We start from the raw sequence: 10869 nt of genomic DNA, 5'->3' as shown, positions 1-10869 counted from the left end.
CTACGAACGCACTCAACAGTTTGTATGATCACAAAGAGTATTTTGAAGACAAGAAGAATGATTTTGTAATCTGAAAATTTCATATATAAACCTGTGGAAGAAAGCAGGTTATTTATAGCCATAACATTCCTCTTTGGAAAAGGTGGCAATGGTTCAATCTAGAGGTGTGATTTTTTCTGAAAATGCATGTCTGTTTATCCTAAACAGTGCATCTGTTCCGAATAGGAATGTTACTTCATGAATCAGTGTGTATTTTTATTTGACAATTGCAACTTTCTGTAGCATCTGTTCGAAAACAGTGCATCAGTTCATGAAGCAGTGCAACCTTCTGCAGTAACATCAGTTCGAAAAGGCACCAGTTCATTCAAACCATTGCATCTGTTACTGTTTCACTGTTACTGCACGCTGCATATATATAAATGGAGTTCCAAAAATCTGCAGTAAAAATTTACTACATTTTTCCTTGGCATTCTTCGAAATTCAAATAAAGTTTGTCCAAAAAGATAGATCTCATCGATCGATCATTTTCCAAATCCAAATCCAAATCTGGAGCCGAAGCCAAAGCCGAGCCGAGAGAGCGACGACGACGAAGGTGCAAGGCATCATTTATTTCTTGCCTTACTTGCCATGTGGAGTAAGTGTTTCTCATTATAAACACTCTCAAGTTCTCTTTTTCCACTAATGTGGGAGAAAGAGTAAACTTGCCAATTTTTAGTACACTTTCCATTTTGGTGTAAACTCAATTTTTCTCTTCCACTTGATTTCTCCATTTTTCATTCAGCACACATATAGAACCCAACAATACCCAACTCATCCTGAAAAGCCTTCCAAAAGTGAGATGTGAACACAGGATCTCGATATGAAATAATGAACATGGCACACCATGAAGACGCATAATCTCACGACTGTAGATACGGGCCAACCTCTCGACAATAAATGAGACCTGAACTAGAATAAAATGAGTTGGATTGGTAAATCGATCCACGATGACCCAAACACTATCAGAACTATGAGATGTACGAGGTAAACCAGTCACAAAGTCGATGGTGATCCTTTCCCACTGCTACTCGGGAATGGGTAGCCATTGAAGCAATCTACCAGGTCTCATATGCTCGGCCTTCATCTACTGACAACATAGGCAACGAGCTACAAAATCTACTATATCTCTCCTTATACCACCTCACCAGTAGTTCTGCCTCAAATCACGATACATATTAGTCATACCTGGATGGATAGAATATCTGGAACAATGGGATCAACCTAATCCAATCACCCACTCTTAGCACACAAACTCAAATCCCAATCCTCAAAACTCCGTATAAATCAAGTGAGACTTTCTTATCCTCCCCACTCAACACTTTATCTCAAATCAACCTCAATCCAACATCGTCAAACTAATGAGCTCAAATCTGATCCATCAAAGAAGATATAGCCTCCATAAATGACAATACATGCCTAGGTGTCAAAATATCAAGTCTAACCATCTGGTTAGCTAGAGACTTAACCTCTAAGGCCAAATACCTCTCGTGAACCTCTAAGGCCAAATACCTCTCGTGGGTCAAAAGATGTGCCAAGTTACCCATACTAGTCGACTTCCAGCTTAAGGCATCCGCAATCACATTAGCCTTGCCCAGATGGTAGAAAATATTCAAGTCATAATCCTTAAGCAACTCAAGCCAACGACGTTGCCTCATAGTAAGATATCACTAGGGAAATAAGTATTGAAGGCTACGATGATCTGAGAAGGTCTCACAACGGACTCCATAAAAGTAGTGCCTCCTCAATTTTAAGGCAAATACAACTGCGCACACCTCCAAATCATGGGTAGAATAATTTTTCTCATGAGGCTTCAACTAACGAGATGCATACACAATCACCTACCCTCTTGCATTAACACACCACCTAACCCAACACTTAAAGCATCACAAATGATGGTAAAGACCACGCCCTCTTTGGGCAAAACCAATATAGGAGCTGAAGTAAACAAGTCTTTAAGATTTTAAAAGCTGACCAAACAAGCATCGTAACACTAAAAAGAACTCTTTTTCTAGGTCAACTTGGTCAACAAAGCCGCAATAGAAGAGAAACCCTCAACAGAACATCAATAATAGCCTTTGTCACGCCTCAAATCCTATTGGGGCGGACTGGCACCCGTAACCGAGGAGGACCGGGAGAACTAGCTCATAACCTTATACTTCCCATGCATACCTCTATGACAACCCAAAATTCAGACAACATCATGTCGCATATAAACGGAAATAATTACCTGTATAAGCTCGAGCACACATATATATATATACAATACTTGGCCGTTGGAGCCATCACGCCTATTAACAAAACACCACCTTGGCTGCACATTAGGTCTACAAAGCCTTTAGAAAATACACAGAGTTTAACTAAGGTCGGGACACACCCCGCCATATAACTAACTTCTATACAATATCAAAAGTGACTGGATATGACACGAAAAGCCCCGAAGCATATTGGAGCTCACTTAAAGCAGCTGGATATCCTGGCTCCTACTTGTGCGGTGTATGAGCTGAGGTACCTATGCCTGCAGCATGAAATGCAGGTCCCCCGTGGGGGACGTCAGTATGAAATGTGCACTGAGTATGTAAAGCTGTAGATAATCACATATGATATAGGAGCTCAATAAAAATCAAAAACAAGTGAATAAATCGTAATAGGAGTGGACCTCACTTATTTATTCAATCACTTTACCTTCGTTCTTATCATCTTTTTAATCATTACTGTACTGTACTGTGACCATTAGGCTGCCTCCAGTACATATCAACTGGGATCGACCCATGATAGGCTTATGCCCCTGGGATACCACCCATAAACACATAAATAGGGATCGACCCATGATAGGCTTATGCCCTTGGGATACCACCCGATAAGAGAGAACTTCCATCACTTAGTTCAATTAAACTTTGAGATTGTTATTTCGGTCGCCACCGCATTTTTGATACTTTGAAACAATGATACATTAATAAGAGACATATAAATAGACCATCAATGCAATAACAATGAAGTAAGAACTCATTGGCACATCAATGAAGTGTTTTAGAGTCATCAATATCATAACAATGAAGTAGGAACTTATTGGTATATCAATGAAACGTTTTGGAGTCATTAATAGCACATGGATCTTGTTTGAGTAACCGGATACCTTCTGACATTCATTAGTGCAATAAACATGTAAGATTTGGAAAACAAGTAAGTATTGGAATGTCTTGACATCTTGTAGAGTGGAAACAAGTTCATTGGTAATATAGGAAATCATACAAAACCATTATGGATCACATGTTACTGAATAACTTTGGAAACTTTCTTAATAGAACAATTGTTCACTTTCACGCCAAAGATATGGTATAGAGTATGCTTTACATACCTGACTGTCAACCTTCAATACTAATCCCAAATGGACTTCCTGTCTTTTCAGATTACTTATCTACAATGAACATATATAGCAATCTAGTATTAGCAACCAAACGTCACAATTCAATTATTTGAATTCACCAAACTAGTGGTTAAGTAGTAAGCCTTAATTACACCATAAAGGGTGTCACTTTAACCCTCTTATACTCCAATTACATTCGCATGCCATGCATATTCATACAACATCCTCCAATATCAAGTTTGGATTCATTTATCCTTCCAACCAATCCATTAAACAAAATTGAGCCATAGACATAAATAATCATCAATTCAATAGTATATCACCATATCCACCTTCCATAACTCAATTACCATATCCACCTTCCATAACTCAATTACCATATCCATCTTCCACAATTCAATACAACTAAACCATGCAAAATAGTCCATAACCCTATTTCCATCACCTTTCAATAACAACCAATACATATAATCCTCTATCACACATATACATATGGAAAAGAACAAAGGCAAACAATATTCATACCTTAGAATTCACCTCTTGATTATGCAATCCTGTTTGCATAAATAATAGGTGTCATTTGAAGCTCTCGAGATGACAAACGCAGTTATCGGATTACTTTGGAATTTCTACAGTTGAATCAAAAGTAATTTAAAGGTCAAATTTGGCTAGGGTTTGTTCTTCCTCAATGATTGATGATGAAAATGAGTTTTTGAACTCATATACATGTATACATACACATATTCCCGTCCATAATATAATAAGAAATGACCAAAATGCCTTTAAAATTTAAATAATGTCAAATTTGTCCTTTGGTGGACTGTTTTGATAAGCTAAAGTAGATCGACCATAACTCTTTGCTCCGATATCGGATTTGGGTGAAATTGGTGTCATTGGAAGGATAATTCAAAGGGATTTCATTTCATATAAAGTAGGCTACCCAGTTCGTCCTGTACAAAGAGTTATGGTAGTTTGAAGTTGACCCTAAAAATCTTTTTTGATAGGCTGAAGTAAAACGAGTATAACTCCTTACTCAGACGTTAGATTTGGATGAAACTAATTGCATTGGAAAGAATACTCAAAGATCTTTCTTTTCATAGGTCGCAGCTCTCCCAGTTCATTATATTAATGGAGTTATGATCATTCTAAGTTGACCTAAAAATTCGGCTGGCCTCAGTAGTTTGTGTGCAGGAAATTTTCCTGCACATTTACTATTCCCAAATATCCCGGCCACCGTTTTATAGTTTCGAACGTGCTAGATTATATCCGAAACCTATCCGTTTTTGGAAATCTTTATATCGTTGGAAATCTTATTCAATAACCTTCGCATGGAACCATCGACGGGAAAATTTTGGTATAAATAAAATAAAAAAAATTAATTCCATATAAATAAGACCAATACACGTACTTGAATATGCCAATACACGTACTTGAATACGGGGTGTTACAGCCTTCTAAGCCAACAAAGCTCCAAATATTGATGGTATAATTAGGTCTATTCCAATCACAAACTGCGACAATCTTGGCTGGATCAACCATAACACCTTCCTTAGTCACCACATGACCCAAGAAAGAAACAGACTCCAACCAAAACTCAAACTTAGAGAACTTAACATACAACTTCTCATCCCTCAATATCTGAAGCATAATTCGAAAATGCTCCTCATGATCAATCTCACTCTTGGAATACACCACTATATCATCTATAAATACAATAACAAAGGAGTTGAGATACGGTCGAAACACCCTCATCAACTCTATGAATACGGCAGGGGCATTGGTCAACCTAAAAAACATGACCAAGAATTCGTAATGACCATAATAAGTTTGAAAAGTTGTCTTCAGAATATCTGAATTTCTAATCCTCAACTAGTGATAACCAGACCACAAATTGATCTTCGAAAAGACCGCAGCACCCTGAAAACTGATCAAACAAATCATCAATGCAAGAAAGAGGATACTTATTCTTAATTTTCACCTTATTCAAATGCTGATAATCAATACACATCTGCATAGACTGTAATACCCTAAATTTTTCTAGCTAATTTCGTCCCCAGAATGCCTGGTATTAGCTTTTAAAGTGAATTATGATTATTCCACGAGGATTTTCAAGATGTTTACTTTTTATCATGTGGAAAATTCCGTAAGCTTTTCATCGATAGAAGGTTCGCCTAAATCCGACAATCGGATAAGAAGTTATGGTAATTCAAAGTTTCAGTCATAGAACACCGTCATTTCAGTCAATGGCGCATTGCACCATAAGCCAAAATGACGTTTGTCCTTTTCATTGTTACTCCGCGATCCCAGCGCATCGCTCCAAGAGTGAAAACCAGAATCAAAAGGGCACCACAATTGACTCCGTGTCGCGCCAAGGTCCTAGTTGTCAAATTCCAGTAGCTCGGCACGATAGTGGGGCATCGCGCCAAGGCCAAAAATTGGGATTTTAAGTTCCCAGCTTCCATTTTTAAATTCGTTCAAGGGTATTTGGGTATTTTTTTCATGGCCCTAGTTAACCTAAAACACGAGAATTAATCTATTGGTGACCTAAATACTTATTATTATTCAATTGCTCTCACAAATCAAGATACCCTTTCAAAAACAAAAACCCTAGCTCTCAAATTCAAGGGCCAAATCACAAGAACTCTCCATCAATCTTCATGGAATCATGAATTAAGGTATGCATAGTATTTATTCATGGACCCCTTTCGTCCATGAAGTTTAAGAATCCTTTTCTAAATACAAGATTTTGGATTTTCGTTATGTTTTCATGATGTGGTTGTTCTTGTTCATGCTGATAAATGAATAATTGAATTCTATTCCATGATTTGGTGATAAATTTCATGTGGGTTGATTAGTATAGATATGAATTCATGCAAACCTAGGATCTAACACTTGAATGGTGTAATTAGAGTTGAACCATGATGTTTAATTGTTGAAACATGATGTTTACATGTACTATGTCCACCATGTGTTTGATTAAATTCCTAGATTAAGGAAAATTGCTTAACTAGCATGATAACATGAAATCCCCATGTATGTACAAGTTCATGCCTATTACATGTTTGAGGTAATGCTTCAAGAGATATATTATGAATTATGATGCTAGTCATGTGCTCAAGTAAGTTATGCAAAGTCAGTTTCCTTCCATCGATTCTTGGGGGTACTTTTACCCGAAATATTAGTTGTGTGCCTAGAGCCATGTCATGTTTTCATGATACTCTCAGTCAAGCTATGAATTCTTAGACTTCAGACAGTCTTATGACTCAGGAAAAATCTCTATGATCTTATGACTCAGTCAGTTGTCAGATATCAGTAGTATTTCGCCAGTCACCGAAACTTAGTAACTCAGCTCATGTTCACTTCAGTAAATCATGTTCAGTGTCCATTCAGATGGAAGTAGGAATTAGCACCAAGTGAACCCAAGGATGGGGACACACACTATCAAATGAGGGTGTGATCTTTATAAGTCATCCTTGTGTTATAGAACTATGTAGCCAACATAGGTTGAGACATCAACACTGTTTGATGAGGATTGATGAGGTGGATAAGCTCTGTCAGATAAGCGCCCCACCATTCTCTTTTGGGGATACTATCAGATAAGGGTCACCCACAGCTTGTCATTACCAGTGGCGCGATATTGACACCCTTCTAATTGGGGTTATAGATTTGACCCCAAATTAGCCATAATGGCGTATTAAGGGGTATGTCGGTTAGATAACTACTTCCCACCGTTTCAGTACCAATCTCAGTAAAAGAACTTAGATAGTTCTTCAGAACTCAGGACTGTCAGATACAGTCAACTCAGATATAATTTGGAACTCAGATAGTTCCATCAGATTTAGAACTGTTAGATACTGTCAACTCAGATACAGTTCGAAACTAAGACAGTTCTATCAGATTCAGGACTGTCAGATACAGTCACTCATGTTATTAGTTATATTCAGATACAGTTATTCATGCTATCAGTTATTAGTATGTCATGTTATCAGTATTCAGATTTAGAAATCAAGTTATCACAGTTTCAATTACAGTTACATACTTATGCATGCACTCTCACGTTCATGTTAGACAGTCAGTTAGCATTATTCATGCATGTGAACCCTTGCATATATCCTACCTCACATGTATACTCAGTACATTTCATTGTACTAACGCATTTGCACTATAGTGCTTTCTTTTTATGTTACACCATAGGTTTAGAGACACGAGCTCCAGATCAGCAGTAGATTCCAGTTTCAGCAGTCAAAGTAGGAGTGAGTCCTCATCCTTCAAGGACATGATGATTTTCTTTTATCTCATTGATTAGTTTGTTGATTGGAGTTAGTTGGGGACATGTCCTATAAACTCCTTACTCAAATTATCTCAGACAGTAGAGGCTTTCAGAATAGATGCAGACTAGATTCAGACTATTATATTTCATACTTCAGTTTTTTTTGGGTATTCCATTACCCCACACATATGTTATGTTATTCAGTTATGTTCAGTATTGAACCTTTTGGCCTTTTAGTGCATGTTTCCACATTATTATGTTATATTATGCAGTATACAAGTACAGATATCAGTCATGGGTTTGTTTGTGGTCCTTTGGGGTCATAAGCACCGTGTAGCATTTTGGGCATCAGGCTCGGGGCATTAGATAGACCCATTCTTTTTCTTCACAAATAAGACCGGTGCACTCCAAGATAAAACACTAGGTCAGATAAATCCATTATCTAACAACTTCTGCAACTGATCCTTCAGTTCCTTCAACTCTGTTGGGGCCATACTATAAGGAGGAATAGAAATGGGTTGGTGTCTGGCTCAACATCAATAATCAAATCAATATCTCGATCCGAAGGCATACCAGGAAAGTCCGTAGGGAGCACATTTATAAACTCACAGACAATACGAATAGAATCAAAGAAAGGTAATGAAACAACACTGGTGTCACGAATATAAGCCAAGTAAAATAAACATCCCCTCTTAACAAATTTATGAGCCTGAACATAAGATATGATCCTTTTAGGACCCAAATGAAGTGCACCTTCCCATGCTATCTTTGGCACACTCGGCAAAGCTAAAGTCACAGTCTTAGCAAAACAATCGAAGACAACATAATAAAGAGCCAACTATTGATACATAAAATAATATCAAAATCGACCATATGTAACACAAACAAGTCTACCAAAGTCTCACGCCCGATAAAAGTCACAACACAAGATCAGTACACTCGATACTAAAGAATCACCCATCAAGGTACATAGACATAGTAAGAGGCTCACTAACTTAATCAAACCCAGAGCAAAATACACAGACACATAGGAAAAAGTCGATCAGGGAACAAATAATACAGATGCAGGTATAAAACAAATGGGGACGATACCTGTAATCACAACATCAGAGCCTCTGCCTCAGGTCTGGATAGTATAGCATAACACTGACCATGACCACCAGCTGTCTGGGTGAATCCACAGCCACCCCCACGATCTCCACTATCTCTGCCCCTCTCACCTCTGGTAGCACTCCTGCCCCTCACAGATGAAATAAGAGTAGATCGAATCACCTAATAGGGACAATCCTTGGGCCAATCTCATCACACACATAGCAACCTGTATAACCAGTCTCAATAGGAGAAGGTACAACTGGGCCCGAACCACCACCATGAACTATCGAACTAGAAGATCCACCACTAAAATATTTAAAGCCACTTCTACTAGCCTGCCATGGTATTCATGAGAACCTTTAAAATCTCTATCACGGGGAGACTGACCTCTAAACTCACCAAAATAGTGCACCTTCTTAGCGCTACCCTGAGATACTCGAAGACCGTCTATCATCTTAGCATGATCCATAATACTCTATAAAGAAGCCCCAAGCACAACTATCTAAGACGTAGCCAACTGAAGGGAGACATCCAAACCCTTTACAAACTTCCAAATCTTCTTAGACTCAGTGGAAATGCTATCATAGAAATATCTATACATGGCATAGAAAAGAGTGCCTCATACCCAATAACTATTATGGAACCTCGCTCAAAATAATAAACTCGCCCCGCATACAATCTCTTAAACTGAAATGCACAAATCTCTCTATGAAAGCCTTGATGAACTGATCCCAAGTCATATCACGAAAATCACGAGGTCTATAACTGAAAAACAATCTCCACTAATCTCTTGCCATATCTCTCAACTGATAAGATATAGTATAAGCCACACCATCTGTGCAAAAAGAGTAAAACATAACTCAGAACACAAGTTATGAAAGAACTTTGCATGATAAAGAATAAAATGAGGGAAGTTTCCTACAGACGTCCTATAGCCTCTCGAATATAAATACGAATGTCTATATACTGATCCACGAGACTCTATTAGACATCTCGTTCTTACACCATTGAGATCGATAAAACCTGACTGCTTTGATACCAATTTATCACAACCCAAAAATAAGGGTCATGATGGCACTTGTCGCGGCAAACTAAGACAAGTAAGTCTCTCACCCAAACTGATACATAGAGGAAAAAGAAGAAAATGCCCCTAAAGGTAAGTTTTCTAGGATAAAGCCAAATTACGGAGATATAATAAAAGCAAAAAGAATAAAATCAACACATGCAACCATAACTCCCAAAACCTGGTATCAAAGGTGTAAAAATTGCTAATACTATCCAAGAGTCAAATACATCAGGAAAAATAACCACAAAGATATAATATATGTCTCTGAATACTAATAAAGACATAACTAATACAGAAAGATAGAGGCAAACTCTGGATGTATGAATGTCCAACCGCTACCCTGAGTAATCTAAAGGCACCCAAAATCAATTAGTCTGAGGAGCACCCAAACCTGAAGCTGCACCAAAACGGTGAAGTAGAAGTGAGTACGGTCTAATTGTACTCAATAAGTATCATAGGCCGACCGAGCAAAGTAGAAAATAAAGCATATAAAATACGCACTAAGGGCCCATAATGGTAGCCCACACCACTTGCACTAACAGTTCTAGTATATATTATATATTACAACAACACACCAAGATAGAAATAAGTATACATTATGTCACATATAAGTGGAATAAGGGAGAACATGTAGATAAAAGATTAGCAAATATAAGTAAAGAAAGGTAAGACAAATACATAGATGACAAGTCAATATGGCAAAACAACATGACACAAACACAATAAAGTCAGTGCAATGTATACAATGATGATGATGATGCACGAGGTCGTCCCACAAACTCTAGGATCGTTGCACAATCCCCGTATAAATCTACAAAGATACAACTTTCCGACATAGGACCCATGGAGGGTTCGTCAACCCGTATATAATCCACATATCTCATATCTCCTTTCCAGCACATTCCTCGAAAAATATTTTGGAAGATGTTACAATTTCTCCCCTTGACACATCCCCAGGGGAGGGTTTTAAAAAGGTGTTGTCAGTATTTCTCAGATGTTGCCACAACGGTACTAATGTTTCCTGAATGAGTGTGATAT

The sequence above is a fragment of the Capsicum annuum genome, chromosome 6 (assembly GCF_002878395.1).
Source record: "Capsicum annuum cultivar UCD-10X-F1 chromosome 6, UCD10Xv1.1, whole genome shotgun sequence".
Taxonomy (NCBI): domain Eukaryota; kingdom Viridiplantae; phylum Streptophyta; class Magnoliopsida; order Solanales; family Solanaceae; genus Capsicum; species Capsicum annuum.
The sequence above is the reverse complement of the archived record's forward strand: the minus strand, read 5'-3'. Positions refer to the sequence as shown.